Genomic DNA, 26,353 nt, shown 5'->3' on the forward strand with positions numbered 1-26,353 from the left:
CAGCACGCGTGCCGCTGCGTTCTGCACGGTCTGTAATTTTTTGGTAACTCTGTTTTGTGCATTAAGCAGAAGACCATTGCAGTAATCTAGCGATGGTAGGACCAGGGAGGTGACTAGCGTCTTGGCTGCTGAATCTGGTAGGAACGGTGTGATTTTTCTTATCATTTTAAGCTTAAAATGGGCGTTAGCTGCCACCTTATTTGCGTGGGCCATGAAGTTGAGCTGGTCATCGAATGTCACTCCTAGGTTTCTGACCTTAATGGTGGGGCAGGGAGGGGTTCCTAAAGCCGATGGCCACCAGGCTGCAGACCAAGCTGGCATAAGGTTACCATAGATAACCACCTCCGTTTTATCGGAGTTGAGCTTCAGGCAAGTTTTTGCCATCCACTCACCGATGGCATTCATCCCGCTTTGGAATCTCACTGCCACCTCCTGTCCATTACCCTTTATGGCCAACACTAGTTGAGTGTCATCGGCGTATGAGGTTAGGCCCATCCCGTATGCTTTGATGACACTAGCGAGGTCCGACACATATATATTAAATAGTGTCGGACTTAGGGATGAGCCTTGGGGGACCCCACACGGTAATGACAAATCAGCTGATTGAAAAAGGCCCAGTGTAACCGCCTGGGTTCTGTTGGCCAAGAAGGAGGCAAGTAGGTCCCTAGCAGTAAGCTGAATACCCAACCTTTCGACACGATCGACCAAGATCTTGTGGTCGACCGTGTCGAAAGCTGCTGAGAGATCCAGAAGGACAAGCAGAGCTGTTCCTCCTTGATCGCGGATGACCCTTATGTCATCAGCTGCTTTGATGAGAGCGGTTTCCGTGCCATGATGTTTTCGGAAACCGAACTGAGTGTCATCCAGCAGGTTGTGACTTTCTATATATTCCGACAGCTGCTGATTCATAGCTTTTTCGGTAACTTTAGCTAGAAAAGGGAGACTCGCTATAGGGCGGTAGTTTTTTAGTTCACCTTTATCTAGACCGGGTTTTTTCAGCAGGGGTTTGATCAGCGTATTTTTTAATGAATCAGGGTAGGTTCCGGATGTCAGTATAGTGTTACAGACATGAGTAATAATAGGGATGACTGTGTCTGGCACGGTTGCGATCACAGAAGTTGGGCATGGATCCAGAGCTGATCCAGCTTTGATCGATTTTACTATGCCCTCAACTTGGTCAGTGGTAAGGGGTTTAAAACTGGTCATGGTATTTTTAGGGGTGATCATGGGGGTGATAGCACTACTGATGCCCAGGTCTGATTTAAAGGCTTGATAAATATCATTTACCTTCGCGAAGAAGAACTTGGATAAGGCATCACATAATGCTTGTGATGGGGGTGGATTAAGATCCGGTGCATTTCCAGAAAGAGTTTTGGCGATATTGTATAGCTGTTTACTAGAGTTTTTCGCAGTCTCTATATGGAGTGTGAAAAAATGTTTTTTTGCTGCTATTATCATTGCTTTATAAGAAGCAAGAGCTTTTTTGTACTTTTCCTTATTTTCGCTGTCGTAGGTTCTTCGCCAATGCCTTTCCCTGTTCCTAGTTAATTGTTTTTGGATTTTTAGCTCTTGTGTATACCACTGAGCTTTAGGCAGATTTCTGTTTCTTGAGAGGGTTTTAGTAGGTGCCAGCTGAGACGTGGCATCGCCCAACCATTTCTGGAATTGGTTGGTTGCAGTATTGGGATCGGTGGATAGATCCGGGCTGGTGTTGTTTAAGAGCAACGTTAGGTCATTGGAATTAATGTCCTTCCATGCTTTGAAAGTGCCAGTTTTCGAGTGAACAGCATTTTTCCTCAGCGAGCCTTTGATAGTGAGGCTGCTGAGAATGACTGAGTGGTCTGTCCATGTCATGGGAAGAACTGAGGTTATACAAAGACCTTCCACATTTGTAAAAATTCCATCCAACGTGTGGCCTGCCTGATGGGTGGGGGTCATGACCAATTGTTTGAGGCCCATTGTTTCTAAGTCTGATATAAGGGAATTAGAATCCCTGTCACCGATTTGCTCCAAATAGAAGTTGAAGTCACCCATAATTGTGGTGGACTCTTCTGTGGCTATGGACTCAGTGATGTTACTTAAATTAGTTAGGAACGCCGATCTGGTCCCAGGGGGTCTATAGAGAAGTACTCCCTTGAAGTTATACGTAGAGGACAATTTTATATTGAAAAGCATGGCTTCACATGAAGTAATGGGAATAGGTGAGAAGCGAACCTCAAATTGGTCTCTGGCTAAGATGGCTAGCCCACCTCCATTCCCTTTAGGCCTATCCTGCCGATAGGCACTAAAGCCTGGGGGAACTGCCGTTACATAGTCGGGGGCGGATGCCTCATTGGACCATGTCTCTGTAATATAGAGAACATCTAAGTTGAGGTCGCTGATGAGATCAGCTATTTCCTGGCAATGTTTACTCAGGGAGCGCGCGTTTATGAGTGCCATAGTCACGTGTGAATCTTTCTCTGACACTGAAGATTTAGCAGCGATAGTAGGGTTAACAAACGCGGGCACGAAGTTGCAATGTGGGCATTGTGTTTGTTTCTCCAGAGGCATAAGGGATAGATCGTATTTGGTGCAGAGAGAGGCATGGGAGGGACGGATCTCCAACAGCGTACTGCGATTATACGAAAGAGGAGGGACAGGGGTTGTGGCCCTGGGCCCGGTCCCGGCGCGGACGGGCGCAGACGGGCTTGCCTTTGGCGCGCCTTTGGCGCGCCGCCGGCGTGCCCGCTGCGCCCGCCCGCTGCGAGGTCGGGCGATACTGTTGTTAATATACATCTTTTGGGCGGGGCGGAAGGAGGGTGGGAGGGGCGCAGAGCTATCAGGCCAGCCTTCCCAATGGAAGATGGCGGCCAAAAATGCTGCAGAAAGCTTCCCTGCGCCTGGCAACAGCGACGCCGTGGGAAGCGATGAATTGGGGCCTCGGCGAAGTAATCTCGCCTTAGGGTAAGGGCAGAATATAAAAACGCACCAATTAAAATATATTACAGGATTTTAAAAACAAATTTGTAAATCAATCGTTTTCACTGGCAATAGGTGCAAGGGAGCAGAGAGACCTCCGGCTTCCGCCTCAGAGGGAAAAGAACATCAGCAATTGCTGGCGGCGTGAGAAAACGCCCATTAAATACCCTGGGAGGGCAGGAGGGGCGCAGAGCTATCAGGCCAGCCTTCCCAATGGAAGATGGCGGCCAAAAATGCTGCAGAAAGCTTCCCTGCGCCTGGCAACAGCGACGCCGTGGGAAGCGATGAATTGGGGCCTCGGCGAAGTAATCTCGCCTTAGGGTAAGGGCAGAATATAAAAACGCACCAATTAAAATATATTACAGGATTTTAAAAACAAATTCGTAAATAAATCGTTTTCACTGGCAATAGGTGAAAGGGAGCAGAGAGACCTCCGGCTTCCGCCTCAGAGGGAAAAGAACATCAGCAACACTGACACTAACACTGAACAGCAGTGAGAAAGTGTGCAGAGACACTAAACCAACAAAATCAGAGTCAAAACCAGGAGGTCAGAAAGCAAAAAGATAGGGGAAACACGCCAAAAGAGGCCAAGTGTAACAGGCAGGATTTTTATCACAGGTTTGGGGCATGGAAGGGAAGACTATGGAGGGAGGGGTATCATGGTTTTTAGTATGAGTGGGGTGGGGATCAGGATTTGACAATGTATCAGTTAGGTTTATAGATTTGTACGGCCTCTTTTCAAGGTGATTCTAGTACAATATTTGACAATATTTGACCGCCCAAGGAAAATTATAATTAAGGAGGAATCACTATCAGCAACAGTACCTCATAGTAAGATTAACATCCATGAATCGCGGAACAGTTAATAATAAAATTAAATAATTTAATAAGTTAATACATAGCTCTATAAAAACGAGGCACCAGGGTTAAAAAGAAGCAAAACACTAATCACTACTATCAGACCAGTTCCCCTTGTCGCTATCCTAAATTTGGACAAGAAAATTCCATTTCACACCCCACTAATAATTATCAATCTAGTTGTATTTATCATTACATATAACACACCTATTTCAGGATACATTACAATTATAATAGTTGGTTCGAGTACAATATAAAGTGCAAATCAGAGTACATTTCAGTAGCTGTTCTTCGTAAATACCAACTATCTATTTACATTTGGTAGCCATTTCTCTTTCTAACTATCGCTACCGATAGGAGGAAACGGCTCAAGCTAAATACTATTGGTCGTGAAGTGTCTCCTTTAAAGACTCTTTCGCCATCTTTGATATGGCGGAGGCCCAGAAGTTGACATATTGGTTTTAGCCATTTTTTTCTTGCATGTAAGTAAGCAGGGCATATAAATAGCACGTGAGCCTCATCTTCCCTCAAGCCCATTTCACATAGTTCGCATAGGTCAGAGCCAGTACTACCCCCTGGGCTTTTGTTACAGTGCCATTTCGAGGTCCTATATTTTATTTGAAGGATACTGTAACGAAATTTTAGATATAATGATTTGGCCATAGGCGGGTAGATTTCATCCATAAAACTTTCTAATTTCATATCCATTTTTAGTTAAAAAAAACTTAAGTGTCAGTGTCCCCAGTTTGGAATTTTCCAATAGGGAATCTCTTTTATATTCCCAATATCTATTCTTAAGCAGTTTTTTTGAACTATGTGTGATTGAATCCGGGTCTGACCAAAAGCTACTTAACCCCAATTTTATGAACCACTTTTCAATGTAAGCCAACCATGCTAAATGCGTGGAGTTTTTTATAGACATTATCTCTTTTAATGCCTCTCTGTAGTCAATTAGCTCGTCAGTGGACCACAGACGAACCCAGTATAACAGAGGGCGTAAAAGGGCATGGTCATCAGAACGGCGAAAGTTAAGGTCCCATAAAAGAGGGATAAGGGGAGTAGAACCAGGTACACCTAAGAGCTGTCTAATAAAATTGTTTTCTGGAACTAAAAAGGTGCTTTTCGAAATATGTCCCCACAGTTCTGCCCCATAAAGAGAAGCCGATTGCGCTTTGTACTTAAACAAACTAATTGCTGGCGAGATTGACTTAAAATGACTATTTCTATGTTTCCTTAAAATAGGGCCTTGATTCTGGACTAGTCTGATCCTTGAAATTTCTAATTGTGGTTTCCAAGTTGTTTTGCTGTCTAAGGTGATACCCAGGTATTTAAAACTTTGGACTTCCTCAATTTTTTCATTATTTATAGTGAAAATGTTGTTAAAACCTTTATGTGGGTTGATTGTCATTATTTTAGTTTTCGAAGAATTGATTTCAAGTTTCTTATCCTGGCAATACAACCTAAATTTGTTAAGAAGGTTCTGAAGTCCCCTAGGGGTTTGGGAAATTAAAATCGTATCATCCGCGAATAATAATGCCGGAACGGCTTGACCACACAGCTTGGGAGAGTCATGCTCGCAGCCCAAGAGGGTGTCTGGGATGTCATTAACATAAAGAGAAAATAGGGTGGGCGCCATAACGCACCCTTGCCTAACACCTTTCACTATATCTATTTTCTCACTTAGCTCCCCATTGGGCCCCCATCTCACTCTTGCATAATTTTTTTCATGTAATCTAATCAGCTGTTGAAGAATGTTCCCAGGGGCACCCATATCATTTAGCGTTTGCCATAATTTCCCCCTGGGGACAAGATCAAAAGCAGCTTTTAGAACAACGAAGGCCACATATATGTGGGAGCTCTTTATGTTAATGTATTTCCAAAGTATGCATAAAAACCTAAAAACCTGGTCCACTGTACTGATTTTCGCTCTAAAGCCAGCCTGGTACTTTGTAAGAATAAAATGGTCCTCGACCCATGCATTAAGCCGACTAAGAATTTGACGGGCAAAAATGTTTTGCAGAACATCGATCAAGCTAATTGGTCGATAGTGTGATGGATTAGACCTATCGCCTTTCTTAAAAATTGTAACGATTTCTGCACCCTTCCAGGTGTCTGGGATTGGAGCCCCCAGTGCTATTTTATTTGTAAGCAAGTTAATATAGGGTGCCCAAATAAAATCCTCGTGCTTCCAGAGGTCCCCGGGTATTCTATCAGGACCTGAAGCTTTGCCTGATTTCACCGCCTTGATTGCTAAGATAGTGTCATTCAAGCTAAATGTTAAAGGGCTATCATAAGGGGCTAGCTTAATTTGTTTTATTGCCCAATCTTCCTCATCTACTTCACAAGAGTAAAGCAGGGAGAAATGTTTAACCCAGGTACTTTCCTCAAGGAATCTATCTTTTGACTCTGTAACCCCTTTGGTGCCTCTTGCAATGAGGCTCCAAAAGGAAGTCTGGACATTTGACTTACAAGCCTCGAGCAAATCTGACCATAGTCTTTCATCCCACTCTTTCTTAGCTAATTGGACGTTTTTTTTTGTAATAAGTCCTTTTAGCTCTAACAACATCTAGTTGATTCCCCTTCACTGCTTTAATAAGATCTGTTTTAGCACTTCGGCAAGCTTTATTATACCAGAGATTTTCCTGTGGGGGAGGATGGCGACCAGGTTCTAACTTTTTTATAGCTTTTGTTAGAATTCCACCAAGTTGGGTAATTAATTCACCATGGGTTTCTATCATAGGGGAGTTATCAGTATCAGTATCAGCTAGCGGGGTCATGTGTTTGACAAAAAGTTGGTAAATCTGTTTAATGATTCCTCCGTTGCCCAAGACTACGGGCCACCTCAAGGACCTACGATTATTTGATTCTATAGGTTCAGGTGATGGTTTGGGATCTTTGCTATCCCTAATATTAGATGAGGCAAAGAGTAAATTCTGAGCAGTCAAGGAAAGTGGAAAATGATCACTTTCTATACGCTTATCCACCATTATGTCCACCAGCGTTGGCCATAGGGCCAAGGAGACTAAAATATAGTCTAGGTGGCTTGAACCGCCCCCTCTAGTGAACGTTGGCTGACTAGGACAGTCAGAGGGCAAGCGTCCGTTACATGCGTGTAATCCATATTCCAGTGTCATACTCAGTACTTGTAGGGCACTAGTTGTGCAGTTCCAGTGTCATACCCAGTACTTGTAGGGCAACAAGTCCAGCTGACTGGGGGTGATTCGCAGCATGGAACTTTTGACTTATCCCTATTCCAGCACACACTTTCTTCATGACTCGACCCACAAATTCACTCCCATTGTCCGACCATACAATTCTCGGCAAACCAAACCTAGGGAAATACTCTTTGAGCAAAACCTTGGCTGTAGACAAGGCAGTATTATCCTTTAGGGGGTATGCCTCTATCCATCTGGAAAAGGCGCAAATAACCACAAGGACATACTTCAAATTGTTGCATCTCTCCATGTGTATGTAATCTAACTGTATCACTTCAAACGGATACGTCGGAGGAGCAAAATGGCCAGCTGGAGTTGGAGTTCCCTTGCCAGGATTATACTTCAAACAAATCATGCAATGCTTCACCACGTTCTCAGCACATTTCGGAATTCCAGCATTCTGCTATACTGGAGCCAACAACTTACATATCCCTTTTGCACTGATATGAGCCATTCCATGAGCCATCGTAACCACTGGGAGCACATACGCATCAGGCAACAACCATCGCTGGTGTTCTGACAACTCAACCCAACAACCTGTCGGATCCAATATACCCGTAGTTTCTCTCCACGTACTCACTTCTTTTTCAGTAGCTTCAGCCTGAATCAACTTCACACTTTATATTGTGTCTTCACACATTCCTCTTTCCACAACCCATCTTGCAGGACCTGCCACATACATTCGGCTCATCATATCTCTTGCCGTATCCTTCGCAACTTCATACGCAAACTCATTCCCTCGACCTACATCATCCACAACTTTCTTATGCGCACTACACTTCACAATTGCAATCTGCTTTGGGAGAGTAAGAGATTCCAAAAGTTCATTCACTAACTGCCCATGCTGAATCTTTGTACCATGGGAAGTAAGGAATCCTCTCTCTCTCCATAAACGTCCAAAACTATGGGCAACACCAAACGCATACTGGCTATCAGTATATACATTCACTCGCTTTCCTTCTGACAATACACACGCTCGTATCGATGCAATTAGCTCTGCTGCTTGAGCTGAATTCTGTGCTATTCGTGCTGTTTCAACAACTGTATGCAAAGTTGTGACGGCATATGCCGCAGTCGTCTCACCATTCGGAAGCTTGAAACACGAACCATCTACCCATAAAGTACCATCAACATTCTCAAGAGGAGTATCTTTAAGATCAACCCTAGCCTTCGTTTCTTCCTCTGTCCAAAGGAAGCAATCATGCTGTTCTTGAGCATCTGACACTCATCAGGAAGAGGATACGGAGTATCTTTAAGAGTCAGTGCCAACAGAGGTTTCGCTAGCAGGGAAAAATTAGGAATCCATTGTCTACAATACGAGGTGATACCTAAGAAAGCACGCACTTCTCTCTGTGTGGATGGTACAGTCATTTGCGCAATCGCTTGAATTCGTTCTGGGGTCAACCTTCTTCCCTCCTTCGACAAGAGATGACCTAAGTAGGTTACTTCTTGTCGGCAACACTGTAACTTCGAAGGTGACACTTTATGATGAAGGTCAGACAAATGTCGTAACAAAGAAAGAGTAGCCTTTTTTACAAATCTCTTTGTCATCAGCAGCAACCAACAAATCATCAACATATTGGATAAGAGTAGCACCAGTAGGCAACACAAAACTATCAAGCTGAGTTTTCAACGCCTGACTATAGATGGAGAGACTTTCACAATAACCTTGGGGAGCTCTCTTAAACCGGAAGCTTCGTCCTCCTAAAGAGAAGCCAAAAATATCTATACTCTCTTCAGCAATCGGAATACTAAAGAAGGCATTCTTCAGATCGATAACAGAAAACCAAGCAGCTGAATCAGGAATTAGAGTCAACAATGCAGTGATATCCAGGACAACAGGAAACTGTGGCACCACAATCTTGTTTACCTCTCGAAGATCAATCACAAACCGATACACAGGTGGCTTAGAAGCATCAGTACGCTTAAGGACAGGCAAAACAGGACTGTTGCACACATTACCTCTCGTTTCTTCAATTACATCCTTCTCAACCAAATCATAGATGATCGTCAGAAAATATGCAACCGTGCAGCTTATCCTCCACTTCCTACTATAGGATTGTAATGAAGGATTACATGCAGACATGGAGGCACACAACCTACTATAGGCTATTAATGAAACTTACCTGCAAGACTACAGTAACCAGCATGCCTGGGGACGATCTTCTGTAAACCACGCCCACTGAGGGAGGACTTTTTCAAATAAATCGCATTTGAAACAGCAGGTGAGAGTGGTGTGCCTCTGTGTAAACGACCATGATGAAGGGGTGGCTTTGGCCCCGAAACGCGTCGGACTCAAGTTTTAATGCTGGGGGAAGGCTGCACAACTGCTCGGGAGCCAAGTATCAGCCATCCGGCTGGAGAATGTGGTGGTGAGCCTTTTCTGAAGCGCTGGAGCGCATTGGTGTAACATATATATATATATATATATATATATATATATAAAGCAGTCCAAACGAAGGGCACACTTTGCACAGCTGGTGCATGCCTCAGGGGTGGACTGCCCCTGAATCCATATTATCCAACAAAAAGATAACACTGCACTCACCAGGAAATGTCCAGTTATTTATTGAAAGCCAACTCACTCCACCTACGCGTTTTAACCATACTGGTCTTCATCACGGTAAACAATTTTAGTCCATCATTACTTTCCTCTTAAATACCTCTCTCCCACATCTTCCATTAAGATGCATTGTGGGAATGGTAGTCCACATTGTCATGGCCAAACAAAAAATACAAAATCTAGTGGTATCTAGTGGTATTATTTAAATGTACATACTGCAAAATTATGATTGCATACCATAGTGCATAAAATGAATATGTCGTCATGACTATGTGTCTGTGTTATATAACCATGAATGCGTATCAAGAGAGAGAGAGAGAGGACCAGATAGCTAGTCCGTATCCCCAAGGTTTATATATGATTAATCAAAAGGAGACTAGCTCATCTATTACAAAATTACCGAAAGTAAAGGACTCTGGTATGTTTTGTCAGGGGGTGAGAACACCTGGTAAGTGTGTTCATGAAGCCCTCACCCACCAACCTAGTTGGTGGCATGCTTCATCATCAGGCCCACCCAGTGACACCTAGCGTGTCCCGGGTGTGCTTCGATGCCTGATTACAGCGGAGCAGGTATGTTGCTGAGTGTGCAGTGAGAAGTGTCAGGTATGCGAAGGAGGCACTACAGGTCCAGAGCAGGCTCTGCCCAGAAAAGCTGGTCAACCCCCTGCCACTTCTCAACCTTGAAGCCAAAAACTGCTAAAACAAGCGTGTTTTTGAGAAGGGAATCCCCCCTCTCACACATATACAAACACTTTAGGGCGTGTATACACATAGTCTGAATTACACTCCCACTAGTTTTAGTCACACCTACACCTTTTTATTTAGGTCGTGAAGAAAGCCAGCATATTCATAAGGCACTGGCTGAAACATGTCGACCCACCACTGGATGCGAGAGGTCGTAACTCGCCTCCAACATCCAACTGCCTTATTTTTAACCGCTGACGGAGGCCCAGGTATTAAAGTTTAGTTTACCCTCGGGTACTGGGACCCCCGCCAAGCCGTTTTAACATCACTACCCTGACACTTCTCACTGCACACTCAGCAACATACCTGCTCCGCTGTAATCAGGCGTCGAAGCACACCCGGGACACGCTAGGTGTCACTGGGTGGGCCCGATGATGAAGCATGCCACCAACTAGGTTGGTGGGTGAGGGCTTCATGAACACACTTACCAGGTGTTCTCACCCCCTGACAAAACATACCAGAGTCCTTTACTTTCGGTAATTTTGTAATAGATGAGCTAGTCTCCTTTTGATTAATCATATGTGTTATATAACCCACATTTGTCAGTATTATGCAACCGGTATAGTACCGTACAGCTTCTCACATACTATAATTTTATGGAGAGACATGTGAGTTTTTTGTAAATGTTTAGTAAATTTACGGAGTAACTGAGCGATTTCTGAGTATGTCATATTCAACCAGTTCTTCCCTTCATGTGCCATCATATGTTTCGCAATTGCGTAGCTGGTATCTTTGTTTTGTGTGGCTCTTATATGCTCTAAAATTCGTTTTTTCAATGGGCATATCATGCTGCTTATATATCTTTTGCCACAAAAACACTCACTCAATTAGACTACATATATTGAGTCACAGGTAGTTTTTTCATTGATGCTGAATACTTTTCCTCGAGGATCACTAACGGTTTTCATGTTCTTGCCAATTTTGTACGCTTTACATTTGCCACTCTTACTAAAGCCTTTTTGTTGATTGTGCAACCAGCTCTTAGATGTTTTCGTCGTAAAGTGGCTCTTTACCAAAATGTCTGCCAAAGATGGTGCTTTCCTAAATGTTATTTTAGGCTTCGTTCCCAATTTCTCACCAGTATCAAGATCCTTCCTTAAAACGTTCCAATATTTGTTCAAAATCTTTTGGATTATGTGACTCTCCTCGCTGTACGTAGTACCATCCGGACAACTTCATCATTCTCATCATAGTCCTTCTTTTTTTGTTCTGGGCCTGAGTCAAAGATCTCGCTTTGGCTTCACCACGTTTGATATCACAATGTTTCTATCCCCTCTGTAGGAATCTCCTCTTATATACTGAACTACCAGTCCCATGATACTTTGCATTTTTGCATACTCACCCGCGGAAAATAATCAGAGGGGATATATTGATGAGTTGATGTTGCTGGGACTTTGTACGTTCAGCCTTTGAGAAAGGAATAAACTTCCAAAACGCGTATGGCGACCTCCGAAGCAGCCCATTGCAAATAAATTCTGTTTGAAGAGTGCATTTCAACTGGAGGAAATCCGTGTTTATATATATATATATTCTTCGAAGTTTTGCCTTGGTAAGCACCACACGCACTCGGAAAAAGTACAGCTATAGGCGTTTATTTTCCAAAATAACGCTACGCGTTTCAGCACAAAAGTGCCTTGCTCACACGTTTAACCCGTATCAAGTGAGGAACAGATTTAAGTACAAACTTCCTGATTACAAAGTAAAGTAAACATAGAAAAGGTACACATAAAAAAAGTTACACCAAGTTTCTTCGGCGGCCATTAGTAAGTACCTCATGCACCTAAATCCTCTATGGAAACATTGGCTATATATTAGTTACAAAAAGGAAATCAATTGTAACAAAGAAAGTATACTCATAATTAATAGCTTAAAAGTATCTCAACTTAACGCTATTATACACATACATCGGACCGAAGTGAATTAAACACTGAAAACGGCCCATGTATCCGCCATTTTGGAACTGGAGGTCGACATTGAATTCATACAACCAAAATAACATAGTAAACTCCAATTGTTTAGAGTAATCATAGAGGAAATATCATATGCAGCAATACTGTACATTGAAACATATTACTCTATGTAATTAATTTAGAAGATTCACTCGGTCTAGTGCCCGAACCAGTCATATAATCTTTAAAAAAAACATAGTTCAAACAATTGGGGACCCAATTCCAACTCTGGAGAAATTTTGCCAGTGTATAGAGGAAAACCAATCTATATAGTATTAAACAATCCAGGCTTGTCACTTATTGTTCCATCACAACAGATCAGAGTGCAAAAGAAGGAATTTTATCCATACGATCCAAAATTAATATCAATAAAAGTGAAGGTGAATATCTTAGCTTAACGTGGTGATGTGATACTCTTCAAAGCTTGGAAGCCTTGTGGGGATCAGTGCAGTGCTCAAAATAATAAGTGATGTCCCACAAGATGCTCCTGGAAGAAAAATTGCAAAAAAATTTTTTATAAACAATTATTAAAATTGGTTTAAAAACGCAAATTTCAACTTTTTGTCATTTCAAATTGTAGCACATACTCAAATTCCACAATTATTTCTACACAACAAAGTAGACACTCTTAATCCAGGCCCGTCTCAGTAATACAATCTAAGCAATTTGGCATAGGTAGATTTAATCCATATGTAGATGGGTTGCAAGCTCTTCATCTAAATTGTGCCCCCCAGGGAATTTGGTTTCCAATTCTAATATCCATTTGGATTCTTTTTTCCTCAGGGCAAGTTCGCGGTTTCCGCCCCGTTTGCCAACGTTAACCTGTTCAATTGCGTAGTACCTAAGAAGGTCGTTATTTGATTGGTGCAGTTCTTGGAAATGTCTGGCAATAGGGTACTTGGGATCTTTGTTGGTGATTGCCCTCAGATGTTCTTGGACCCTTTTCTTTGCCATGCAAGACGTACTGCCCACATACCTTCTCTGGCATGGGCATTCCAAGATATAAATAACGTAGGTGGAACTGCAGGTAAGAAATTGCTTGATTTGTCGTCTGTTTTCTGTACCTGGTATTTCAAAATCTTTAACCATGACACTAGTGCGACAAGCCCTACAGTGACCACAGGGATAAAATCCCCTTAGCCCTTGAATGTGTTGGCCCTTTTTATCAGTTATGTCGGCTTTAACCAACATATCTCTCATATTGCGTCCCCTCCTGTATGTTATGAGGGGTCTATTTGTGAGTTTAGGACCTATGATGGAGTCTGCTTTAAGGATTTTCCAATTGTCAGCCATGATTTTCTGGACCTTGTTGGATTTCTGATTGTATGTGGTGATAATTCTAGGAGGTTCTGTCTTTGCATTGGATTTAGGTTTAGGGGTAAGAGTGTCTAATCTAAGGACTGTAGATGCTTTAGTAACTGCCTTAGTAAGTACCCATTCCGGATAACCCCATTCTCTGAATCATATAAGGGTGTTGTTCTTTTCTTGTTCAAAATCCTCCTCTCTGGTACAATTTCTTTTAGCCCTGAGCAGTTCCCCGTACGGAATGCTCCATTTCAGGGGATCAGGGTGGGCGCTAAGGGCGTGTAGAAGGCTATTGCCTGCCGTTTCCTTCCTGTGCAGCTTGGAGATCAGTTTGCCATCCTGAACCTCAATACTGGTATCCAAAAATTCAACCCGACTTCTATTGATGTTATAGGTAAGTTGGATGTTATAACTATTCTGATTTAACTTGGCAATAAACTTCACTGCTTCTTTTTCTGTACCTCGCCAGATGACAAAAAGGTCATCGATGTATCTAATCCACGTGTGAACTTTCTTAAAGTCCTCACTTAGTCCTTCATCTGTCATGATTTCTTCCTCCCACTTGCCCAAAAAAAATTAGCAAAGTTAGGAGAAAAAGCTGAACCCATGGCTGCGCCGCGAATTTGTTTGAATAAAACTCCATCAAACATAAATATGTTATTTCGCAGGCATAGTTTCATCATCTCGATGAGCATAACAGTGTGATTGGTAAATCCTAATTCTCTGTTTTTTAGAAAATAGTAGCAGGCCTCCATACCTTGAATGTGGTCAATGATGGTATACAATGCACTAACATCCATAGTTATTAATATAGAGCCTTCTGTCCATACAATTGTGTCTATTTTGCATAAAAAAATAGACACAATTGTATGGACAGAAGGCTCTATATTAATAACTATGGATGTTAGTGCATTGTATACCATCATTGACCACATTCAAGGTATGGAGGCCTGCTACTATTTTCTAAAAAACAGAGAATTAGGATTTACCAATCACACTGTTATGCTCATCGAGATGATGAAACTATGCCTGTGAAATAACATATTTATGTTTGATGGAGTTTTATTCAAACAAATTCGCGGCGCGGCCAGGGTTCAACTTTTTCTCCTAACTTTGCTAATCTTTTTTTGGGCAAGTGGGAGGAAGAAATCATGACAGATGAAGGACTAAGTGAGGACTTTAAGAAAGTTCACACGTGGATTAGATACATCGATGACCTTTTTGTCATCTGGCGAGGTACCGAAAAAGAAGCAGTGAAGTTTATTGCCAAGTTAAATCAGAATAGTTATAACATCCAACTTACCTATAACATCAATAGAAGTCGGGTTGAATTTTTGGATACCAGTATTGAGGTTCAGGATGGCAAACTGATCTCCAAGCTGCACAGGAAGGAAACGGCAGGCAATAGCCTTCTACACGCCCTTAGCGCCCACCCTGATCCCCTGAAATGGAGCATTCCGTACGGGGAACTGCTCAGGGCTAAAAGAAATTGTACCAGAGAGGAGGATTTTGAACAAGAAAAGAACAACACCCTTATATGATTCAGAGAATGGGGTTATCCGGAATGGGTACTTACTAAGGCAGTTACTAAAGCATCTACAGTCCTTAGATTAGACACTCTTACCCCTAAACCTAAATCCAATGCAAAGACAGAACCTCCTAGAATTATCACCACATACAATCAGAAATCCAACAAGGTCCAGAAAATCATGGCTGACAATTGGAAAATCCTTAAAGCAGACTCCATCATAGGTCCTAAACTCACAAATAGACCCCTCATAACATACAGGAGGGGACGCAATATGAGAGATATGTTGGTTAAAGCCGACATAACTGATAAAAAGGGCCAACACATTCAAGGGCTAAGGGGATTTTATCCCTGTGGTCACTGTAGGGCTTGTCGCACTAGTGTCATGGTTAAAGATTTTGAAATACCAGGTACAGAAAACAGACGACAAATCAAGCAATTTCTTACCTGCAGTTCCACCTACGTTATTTATATCTTGGAATGCCCATGCCAGAGAAGGTATGTGGGCAGTACGTTTTGCATGGCAAAGAAAAGGGTCCAAGAACATCTGAGGGCAATCACCAACAAAGATCCCAAGTACCCTATTGCCAGACATTTCCAAGAACTGCACCAATCAAATAACGACCTTCTTAGGTACTTCGCAATTGAACAGGTTAACGTTGGCAAACGGGGCGGAAACCGCGAACTTGCCCTGAGGAAAAAAGAATCCAAATGGATATTAGAATTGGAAACCAAATTCCCTGGGGGGCACAATTTAGATGAAGAGCTTGCAACCCATCTACATATGGATTAAATCTACCTATGCCAAATTGCTTAGATTGTATTACTGAGACGGGCCTGGATTAAGAGTGTCTACTTTGTTGTGTAGAAATAATTGTGGAATTTGAGTATGTGCTGCAATTTGAAATGACAAAAAGTTGAAATTTGTGTTTTTAAACCAATTTTAATACTTTTTTATAAAAAATTTTTTTGCAATTTTTCTTCCAGGAGCATCTTGTGGGACATCACTTATTATTTTGAGCACTGCACTGTTATGTTATGTTATGTTAAAACCACACTTTTTGAGCGCTCGGCTACCCAAAGAGGGTGTCCCGGCGCTTTAGCAAAGCGGCCTGAACATAACCAAGAGAACCCAGAAGCGGAACACTATAGACGCACCGATTGTGCAGAGAAAAGGACGGTCTTCAGTTCCTTCCTAAAGGCCAGAAGGTTATTGGCCTTGCGAAGTGAAAGAGGGAGCTCATTCCAAAAACGAGCTGCCATGAACTGAAAAGATCGACCACCCATCCGCACTCGTTTGATCGCTGGCACCTCCACCTTAGCCAAATCCGCAGATCTCAGCTTCCTCCGAGGAACATAGAAAGCAATACGCTTCCTGAGGTAGGCTGGGCCCGTCAGATGGAGGGCTTTAAACGCCAACGTAAGGATTTTAAACCTAATTCTGCACAGCAGTGGTAGCCAGTGCAACCTGCCACGCAACAGAGAGGCGCTAACTCTCCGCGGAAGGCCAAAGATTGCCCTGGCCGCTGAATTTTGGACCATCTGCAATCTGGACACGAGGTATTTAGGCAGTCCAGCAAAAAGTGCGTTAGCATAGTCTAAGCGCGATCCCACAAGTGCTTGAACAATGTTCTTGCGGTACTGTAGGGAGAGCAATGGGAGAAATTTCCTCACCATCCTGAGGATGCCGAAGCATTTCCCTGCTAAACTCGTGATATGTGGGCGAAAAGAAAGATCGTCGTCTAGCACGACTCCCAGATTTTTTGCTTGGGAGGAGGGTTTTTCAGGGGGGAACATGTCCGGGGGCCACCACGACTTCCAACCAGGGTCCGGGGCACAGCCAAAAAAGAGCAGCTCGGACTTGTCCGAGTTGCATTTCAAGCTCTGATGCTGAAACCATGCAAAGACTGCACTAAGACAGTCTTTGATTCTGCCGCCGTCAAAATCCTCTCCCTTACTGCAGGTAAACAGGAGCTGGGTGTCGTCAGCGTATGAGATGACCCGGGCTCCGAAAGCCTCCGCGACCTTCGCCAGAGGGGCCATGTAAATGTTGAAGATGGTGGGGCTCAAGATCGATCCTTGAGGCACCCCCACCTCTAGCGAAGGCATTTCCGCGGAAAACGGAGGAGCCCAGATCACCTGTCGACGGTCGGTTAAGAAGGATTGAAACCAGTCCAACACCGTCCCCCGCAGTCCTATCTCCCTGAGTCTTAAAAGGAGGCCTGCGTGTGGGACGGTGTCGAAAGCCGCCGACAAATCCAGTAAGACCAACATAGCCTTTCCCCCAAGATCAAGCACTGATCCCCACAAGGCTTCCAAGCTTTGAAGAGTATCACTTCACCACGTTAAGCTAAGATATTCACCTTCACTTTTATTGATATTAATTTTGGATCGTATGGATAAAATCCCTTCTTTTGCACTCTGATCTGTTGTGATGGAACAATAAGTGACAAGCCTGGATTGTTTAATACTATATAGATTGGTTTTCCTCTATACACTGGCAAAATTCCTCCAGAGTTGGAATTGGGTCCCCAATTGTTTGAACTATGGTTTTTCAGAGATTATATGACTGATCTGAAAGAAACAGGTTAGTATTAGATTCCTTACCTTAGAATATCCCCAGGCGTCAGTCTGGATCCGGAAACTTTTGCGTAGCAGTACCCCTGTGCGTCGGTAGGCGTCGTCTGCAGGCGTCCCCTGCGGCTCCGCGTCGTCGGCGTCGTGCGCCGTGATGACGTCGCTGGAGTATATAGACGCCGCCTCCGCGCGCTGACGTCAGTTCTTCTTTTTTCCGCGCCAGTTAGCGCAGATCCGAAGAGCAGTACTCCGGTCTTTTGACCAAAGTTTTTGATAACTCTAACTCTTTCAGGTGCCGGTAGGATGCCCGGTTTTAAAAGTTGTGACGGGTGCGACAGCCTGATGTCGGTCACCGACCACCATCGACTCTGCCTCCGGTGCCTGGGCGCCGACCACGACGTGGAGTCCTGCGTCGACTGCCGGGCCTTGACGGGTAAGGCTAGACGGGAGCGGTCCCGCAAGCTGCTCGAGCTCCGGCTGTCGGCCCCGCGTCGGGAGCGGTCCCGGTCCGGCCGGAGGTCGAGGGAGCGGTCGAGAGAACGATCGCGGAGCCGCCACAAGCGCTCCGGAAGTCGTCACCATTCCTCCGGTTCCTCAGGTAAGCGACACAAGAAGTCGGGGCGTCGTCATCGTACCCCCGACTCCCCCCCGACGCTCGCGCGATGCGGCCGGGGGTTCGGGTGGCCCCACCCCCGCGGCCCCGCGTGGGTCGCCGACGCCGTCTGCTCCATACCCGTCGGTCCCTGGGCAAGACGCGTCGCGCGAGGAGATAGAGGAGTTCCTCATGGCCATGAGGGCGCTGTATCCTCCGGCGGGTCCTACGGCGCCTGCGGGCCCGTTGGTCCCGTCTGGGGGCCCGAGCGGTTCGGGTGCTCCTGCCCCGACGCCGCCGGCGGTTCCGGCCCCGGCGCCGCTGGGCCCTTCAGGGTCGTCGCCGGCTGGTCAACCGGCCTCTCCGGCACCGATTCCATCGGGGCAACCCGTGGTGCCGCCTCCGCGCGGCGCCGTGACTCCGACGCCGGTTCCGGCCGGCGTCGGGGCTCCGGCGCCGGCACCGGGCGGCGCCACCCCCATTCCCTCTCCAAATCCGGACGCGGAGTCGGACCGGCGTCGTCCGACGCCGATAGGGTCCATTGACCCCGAGGAGCCGGTCTACATCGTTGAGTCAGTCTATGGTAATGATGAAGATTATGGAGAGGGTTGGGAGGGGTCTGAGGACCCTCTGTCACGCGAGTGTCAGTACGACGTGGACTGGACAGGTGACTTGGGTGATGCCAGTGGTCTGGACGAATCTCCTAACCCTGGTTTTGTCTCGCCTCCCACTGTGGCGTCGGAGGCTGGGGCTGCTTATTCTGTGGTGCTGATGAGGGCTGCCAAGGCCTTGAACCTTGAGCTCCCCGTCGCAAAAGTGAAGCCTAACATCCTCACCGAGGTCTTCAAACCGCAGTCATGCCCACAGGAGCCTCTGCTGCCGTTCAATGAAGCCTTGACGGACGTTCTTTTGGGCACGTGGTCCATGCCCGATTCAGGTTCGCCTGTTGATAGGAACGTTGCCAGGCGCCACCGTCTGTGTTCGGACGACCCTAAGTTCCTGTCCACCCATCCCACCCCTGAGAGTCTGGTGATCCAGGCCTCAACTTCCCAATCCGCGTTCCCGTCGGCCCCGCCCGACCGGGAATCTAAGAGGTACGACCAGTATGGCAAAAAGGTCTTCTCGTCCCTGAGTCTGGGACTGCGGTCTTGCAACACCGCATGCCTCTTGGGCCGCTACACCCACTCTCTGTGGGATACGGTCGCGGAGTGTCTGCCGCAATGCCCGCAGGAGGTACGGGACAAGCTCGGCCAGGCTATGGTTGAAGGCCGAGACGCGGCGAGGTATTCCATCAGGTGTGGTCTTGATACGACCGACTCGCTGGGCAGAGCGATGTCCACGACGGTGGCGATTCGTCGCCACGCCTGGCTGAGATCCGCCAATTTTTCGACGGATGTCCAAAATGCCTTGATGGACATGCCGTTCGATGGCAGTCGCCTGTTTGGCGACAAAGCGGACAACGCGCTTGAGCGCTTCAAGGACTCCAGGGTCACGGCCAAGTCCTTGGGTCTCTCGACCCAGCGCCAGCAAACGGGTTCGTTTCGCTCCTTTCGTGGCCACGGAAGGGGCGGTCCCACACGTGCTGCCAGCCACGCACCGCAGAACACTTCTCAACGCGGTGGCGGCCGTGGATTCCGCCGTGGTGGCGGTCGGGGACAGCGGCGAGGTCAGGCCACACCTCCCCCCGCAGCAGCCTCCAAATCCTCCTAGTCCGAGCTTTCAGGCCCATGTGACGCCAGTGGGTGGCAGGGTTCGCCATCACCACTCCCGCTGGTGCACTATCACATCGGACAGGTGGGTGCTGCAGCTCGTCCGAAGGGGCTACTCCCTCCCCTTCGAGACCACTCCTCCAGCCATGCCACCGCAGAACCACCGTGTGTCGGGGGACCACTTGACACTTCTGCAGGAGGAAGTTACGGCCCTCTTGGCCAAGGGGGCCATCGAGCACGTTCCTGGGCCAGAAGTAGGGTGTGGTTGCTATTCCCACTACTTTCTGGTGCCCAAGAAGGACAAGGGGGGCCTGCGTCCTATCTTGGATCTACGGAACGTCAACGGCTTCCTCCGGAAGGAGAAGTTCAAGATGTTGACTTTGGCTCAGGTCTTGGCTGCTCTAGACCCACTAGACTGGATGGTGGCGTTGGACTTGCAGGATGCGTATTTTCACATCCCCGTCCTGCCGGCCCACCGGCGTTACCTGCGGTTCACGGTAGGCCACGAGCACTTTCAGTTTATCGTGCTCCCATTCGGCCTTACCTGCGCCCCACGGGTGTTCACGAAAGTGATGGCGGTGGTCGCAGCTCATCAGCGCCGGTTAGGGGTTTCAGTCTTCCCCTACCTCGACGACTGGTTGTTGAAGGCGGGCTCGCCCCAGACAGTCGTCCACCACCTTCAGATGACGGCAGACCTCCTGCACGAGCTGGGGTTTTCCATCAATGTGCCGAAATCACACCTGTGTCCCTCCCAAAAGCTCCTTTTCATCGAAGCGGTTCTCGACTCGGCGCAGTTTCGGGTTTATCCTCCGGAACGGCGGGTCCGGGATATTCAGGCTTTGATTCCCATCTTTCAGCCGTTATCCCGGGTCTCGGTAAGGTTGACGCTGCGGCTTCTGGGGCTGATGGCCTCCTGCATCCTTCTGGTGCATCACGCCAGGTGGCGGATGCGGGCTCTGCAGTGGGACCTGAAGTTTCAGTGGGCACAGCATCAGGGCAACCTATCCGACCATGTCCTGATCTCGGAGGGCACTGCGAGACAGTTGCAGTGGTGGCTTACGGACCGCGATTGGGTCAGAGGCAGATCCCTCTCCCTTCCCCAACCGGAGCACGTAGTTGTGACGGACGCGTCCCTCCAGGGCTGGGGAGGCCACTTGGGAGAGGCGGAGATCAGAGGCATCTGGTCTCCGGCGGAGTCCCGGCTCCATATCAACATGTTGGAGCTGCGGGCGATTCGCCTAGCACTGAAGGCATTCCTCCCCTTTGTCAACGGGAGTGTGGTGCAGGTGTTCACGGACAACACCACCGCCATGTGGTACTGCAACAAGCAGGGCGGAGTGGGGTCGTGGACCCTTTGCCAGGAGGCTCTGCGCCTCTGGCAATGGCTGGAACGTCAGGGCGTGACTCTGACGGTTCAACACCTGGCAGGTTCTCTGAACGCCAGGGCGGACGAACTCAGCCGTCGGTGCTCGGTGGATCACGAATGGCGTCTGAACTCGGACGTGGCGAACGGCCTCTTTCTGCAATGGGGAGAGCCTTGGTTAGATCTATTCGCCACAGAAGAGAACGCGCAATGTCATCAGTTCTGCGCGTTGGAGTTTCCAAGACGGCACTCGCTCGGCGACGCCTTTCGGCGCGAGTGGAGTTGCGGTCTGTTGTACGCCTTTCCGCCTATACCACTTCTGCCCAGAGTGCTGAAGAAGATCAGGCGCGACCGGGCCCAAGTTATCCTTGTGGCTCCGGACTGGGCTCGAAGGTGCTGGTATCCCGAGCTACTCAGCATGTCAGTCGGTCCCTCGATCCGCCTGCCCCTTCAGGAGGACCTTCTGTCGCAGCAGCAGGGGACGGTCCTCCTCCCGAACCTGTCCAGTCTCCACCTCCATGCGTGGAGATTGAGCGGCGACAGTTGAGGCCATTTGACTTGCCTCCTGAAGTCTGTGATGTGATTCTGGCAGCCAGGCGTCCCTCCACAAAGTCGGTATACGCCTGCCGGTGGAACAGATTTGTGGCATGGTGCACATCAAAGGCTGTGGATCCCCTTTCTGCCCCTCTCTCCGAGGTTCTCCTCTTTCTTCTCTCTCTTGCCCAGCAGGGCTCTGCTCTGGGCACTATCAAGGGCTACCTTTCTGCCCTTTCCGCCTTCTTAAGGCTACCTGATCAGCCATCTTTGTTCAAGTCCCCTATTGTAACGAGATTCTTGAAGGGCATCACGCACATGTATCCACCTGTTCCGTTCGTGATGCCTCAGTGGGACTTGAACCTGGTTCTGACTTTCTTGATGTGCGCTCCTTTTGAGCCGCTTCATTCCTGTCCTCTCCGTCTTCTGACTTTAAAGGCGGCCTTCCTGGTTGCCATCACCTCTGCCAGGAGAGTGAGTGAGCTCCAGGCTCTTTCTGTGAAACCTCCTTTCTTGTCCATTCATCCAGACAAGGTGGTTCTTAGAACTAGACCTTCTTTCCTGCCCAAAGTAGTTTCTGCTTTTCATATCGGGCAGTCCATCACCTTACCCTCCTTCTTCCCGCCTCCGCATCCTTCAAAAGATGAGGAGCGGCTCCATCGTCTGGACCCAAAACGTGCGCTTTCATTTTATATGGATCGCACATACCAGTTCCGGGTGGATGACCAACTGTTTGTTGGCTACGTGGGTGAGAAGAAGGGAAGGGCGGTACAGAAACGAACCATCTCTCGGTGGGTCGTCCTGTGCATCAAAGCATGCTACTCTTTGGCTCGGAAGGAGCCTCCTGTTGGGCTGAGGGCCCATTCCACTCGGGCCACGGCGGCTACTACTGCCCTGGGCCGGGGAGTCCCCTTGCAGGACATTTGCCAGGCGGCTACGTGGGCCTCGCTGCACACCTTTGCGAGGCATTATTGCCTGGACAGTCAAGTCCGGAGGGACGGCTTCTTTGGCCGTTCGGTCCTCCAGGATTTTCTGGTGTAGGATTGTATTGGTTCGCAGACCCACCACCGGGGTTGGTATTGCTGGGGTATCTATTCTAAGGTAAGGAATCTAATACTAACCTGTTTCTTTCAGATGAACAAGTTACTTACCTTCGGTAACGATATATCTGTAAGAAACAGTAGTTAGTATTAGATTCCTTACCGCCCCACCCATCCTCCCCGTTCTGCGAACTGATACCTAGGGTTAAGGACATCCCTTTCAGGGCCCTAGTTTCAAATGGCACCAGTGTTGGTTCTCACATGGCTCTGCGTGTTCTGGCGCGGAAAAGCTGTGTGCAAAGAACTGACGTCAGCGCGCGGAGGCGGCGTCTATATACTCCAGGGACGTCATCACGGCGCACGACGCCGACGACGCGGAGCCGCAGGGGACGCCTGCAGACGACGCCTACCGACGCGCAGGGGTACTGCTACGCAAAAGTTTCCGGATCCAGACTGACGCCTGGGGATATTCTAAGGTAAGGAATCTAATACTAACTACTGTTTCTTACAGATATATCGTTACCGAAGGTAAGTAACTTGTTCGTTCGGGCACTAGACCGAGTGAATCTTCTAAATTAATTACATAGAGTAATATGTTTCAATGTACAGTATTGCTGCATATGATATTTCCTCTATGATTACTCTAAACAATTGGAGTTTACTATGTTATTTTGGTTGTATGAATTCAATGTCGACCTCCAGTTCCAAAATGGCGGATACATGGGCCGTTTTCAGTGTTTAATTCACTTCGGTCCGATGTATGTGTATAATAGCGTTAAGTTGAGATACTTTTAAGCTATTAATTATGAGTATACTTTCTTTGTTACAATTGATTTCCTTTTTGTAACTAATATATAGCCAATGTTTCCATAGAGGATTTAGGTGCATGAGGTACTTACTAATGGCCGCCGAAGAAACTTGGTGTAACCTTTTTTATGTGTACCTTTTCTATGTTTACTTTACTTTGTAATCAGGAAATTTGTACTTACATCTGTTCCTCACTTGATACGGGTTAAACGTGTGAGCAAGGCACTTTTGTGCTGAAACGCGTAGCGTTATTTTGGAAAATAAACGCCTATAGCTGTACTTTTTCCGAGTTCGTGTGGTGCTTACCAAGGCAAAACTTCGAAGAATATTGAACTCACTCAGCAGCGGGGGTTGCCGAGTTTTACACGCCACCTGACCACGGGAACCGGATCCCAGAAACAAACCCTCTTTCTGCATTTTTCATATATATATATTTCACAGGTACTGCCTTCCAATGGCCGCTCTCTGACGTGGCGGGTGCTGCAACTCGCGAGAAACGGTTTTGCGATTTCTGTGTAGTTATCCAACAAGGAACATTGTGCTCTCTGGTGTTGATTTAAACACATTTTATTTTGTGATACCACAGCCCATGACTGACAGGCGCGTTTCGGCCCTCACCGCCTTTGTCAATGTCAGCGTCTTCCATTTATTTTTACCACTTCAGGTACAGTATTACAGTTTTGGATTGGTAAAATACCATCCAAGCCAACCTGAAATGAATAAAAGCAACCCATGACACGTATTTTGCCCTCATCAGAGCTCTTCAGAGAGGTACAGCTTTGTTTAGACACAAGGGAGCACCCAGTATAAGTCAAAACTATACCCTTTCAGGCATAGAGTGGCACATAAATTATGCAAAAGAAGAAGCAGAGAACTCTGGGTAGTTCTCAAGCTTAGGTGGAAAGCAGCTCCAGTATAGAGCACTCTCAACACCAGCGACACTCTACATTTGTTCACCTCAAATATCTACTTTTCTATCAAAGTCTTACAAAGCCAGATTAAAAACATCAGAGAAATGTATGACATTGAAAACCGGGAATCCGAAGCAGTCACATGGTTTCAGATCTGGCCAACAAAGGATAAGCAGGTTGACAATGGATTTCTGGATTTGTTAAACCACACAGATTTATTTCCATCAGACCAGCAAGCAGTTCTCATTGCTCTCACATTACCAGTGACCACTTGCACAGTGAAAAGGTCTTCAGCACAGTGAGAAGGGTGAAAACCTGGTGAGGTCGACAATGGCAGATGATCGCTTATTGGGTTTGTGCATGATGAGCAAACATCGAGCAAAAATTGAAGAAAACAATCAACAGCTGATTGAACAAGTAATTGATAAATTTGCACACGACTACAGACGTGTACAGTTCCTTTTTCGAGATCACTAACCAGTGAACAAAAACTGTAAAAAACTACTCATTGAAAAATTTGATTGTTACATTTCAGCAAGAGTGTAGATGTTTGCAGTGCTTAACCTGCAACAGTTATCCGGTTAAAGTTTATGGGCTAGATGTAGGTAATTAGAATTTACCGATTGGTAAATACCGAATTTTACCGATTCGGTATTTTCAAATCGGTAAATGCTATGTAAGTATATTTAACGAATCGGCAATATTCGGTAATTACCGAATCGGTATTTACCGATTCGGTAATTACCATTGATTCCTATGGGCCTTGAGGCCCATAGGAACCAATGGCAATTACCGAATCGGTAAATACCGATTCGGTAAAATTACCGAATTTTCAAGGGTGACAGGGTGTCCACTTTGAAACCCTGTTGCACCCCTGATTCTGGCGTGTGTGCCATGTGACACACATACATGCCCTTAGGGGCACATGGCACAGTGTACATGCACAGATGTGCATGTACACAGGAATTCGTTATTTACCATGCAATAGTATTACATGGTAAATAACGAATTCTTATGGGCCTGTGGCACTGTTTTCCGTGCCACCTACATATAGATTTACAGAATCGGTAAATTTACCGATTCTGTAAATTTTAGGCCCCCTACATCTCAATCACCAAATACCGGTCGGTAACGGCCGAAATTGGCCGTTACCGACCGGTATTTGGTGACCTACATCGGGCCCTATATCTTTTATTTGCAGAGTTGGATGAAAACAGTTGTTAGTTTATTTAAGTTCATATATTTAATTTGATTTCTTTTGATATATTTAAGTTAATACATTTCCAAAATAAATACATTTGTCATATGTTTTAATTGTCATTTGTTTGTGCACATTAACACCAAATGTAGATTCTACATGGTTTTTTTTATAATTCAGTTATAGCGCCTTGATCGTGTGTGTATGAGTAATGTGGTGCATTCAACAGTGGTGACATGAAACCAGATTAGAGTTTGCTACTCAGACAATGGCAGCCTGATCCTTCTATTCAGCGTTTGCATCAGGTTTCTCAGCCCTTTGCGTGCCCACGCCTTTTCAACTTTGCCCAGGAGCCGCTCCTGCAAGCAGCAATGCTTTTTTCTTGCCAACGGCTGGAAGGGGTGATATCTACCGGAGGCCACGAAAGAAAGAGATGGCTGTGGCAAAACAAACCTATGGTGTAAGGGAACATATGTGGCCTGCTTCCTGCACCCTACGGCTC

The 26,353-nt window shown here is 46.4% G+C and overlaps 2 protein-coding genes across 3 annotated transcripts in view; one reads left to right on the plus strand and one right to left on the minus strand.

Annotated features, from left to right (window-relative positions):
• PTBP1 (polypyrimidine tract binding protein 1) overlaps nucleotides 1-26,353 on the minus strand; it is a 450,657-nt gene that overhangs the window by 79,123 nt on the left and 345,181 nt on the right. The window lies entirely within an intron of this gene.
• Nucleotides 1-26,353, plus strand: part of LOC144799353 (uncharacterized protein KIAA1958-like) — a 370,582-nt gene that overhangs the window by 45,355 nt on the left and 298,874 nt on the right. Inside the window, exon 3 of one of the 2 annotated variants that reach the window (XM_078670612.1) lies at nucleotides 5,059-5,140. The exons of the other annotated variant lie outside the window; for it this stretch is intronic. The gene's annotated coding sequence lies outside the window, so the exon portion shown is untranslated. The remainder of the gene's footprint in view (nucleotides 1-5,058; nucleotides 5,141-26,353) is intronic. 2 annotated transcript variants of the gene reach the window in all.

This window comes from Lissotriton helveticus, chromosome 12, assembly GCF_964261635.1.
Source record: "Lissotriton helveticus chromosome 12, aLisHel1.1, whole genome shotgun sequence".
Classification (NCBI taxonomy): domain Eukaryota; kingdom Metazoa; phylum Chordata; class Amphibia; order Caudata; family Salamandridae; genus Lissotriton; species Lissotriton helveticus.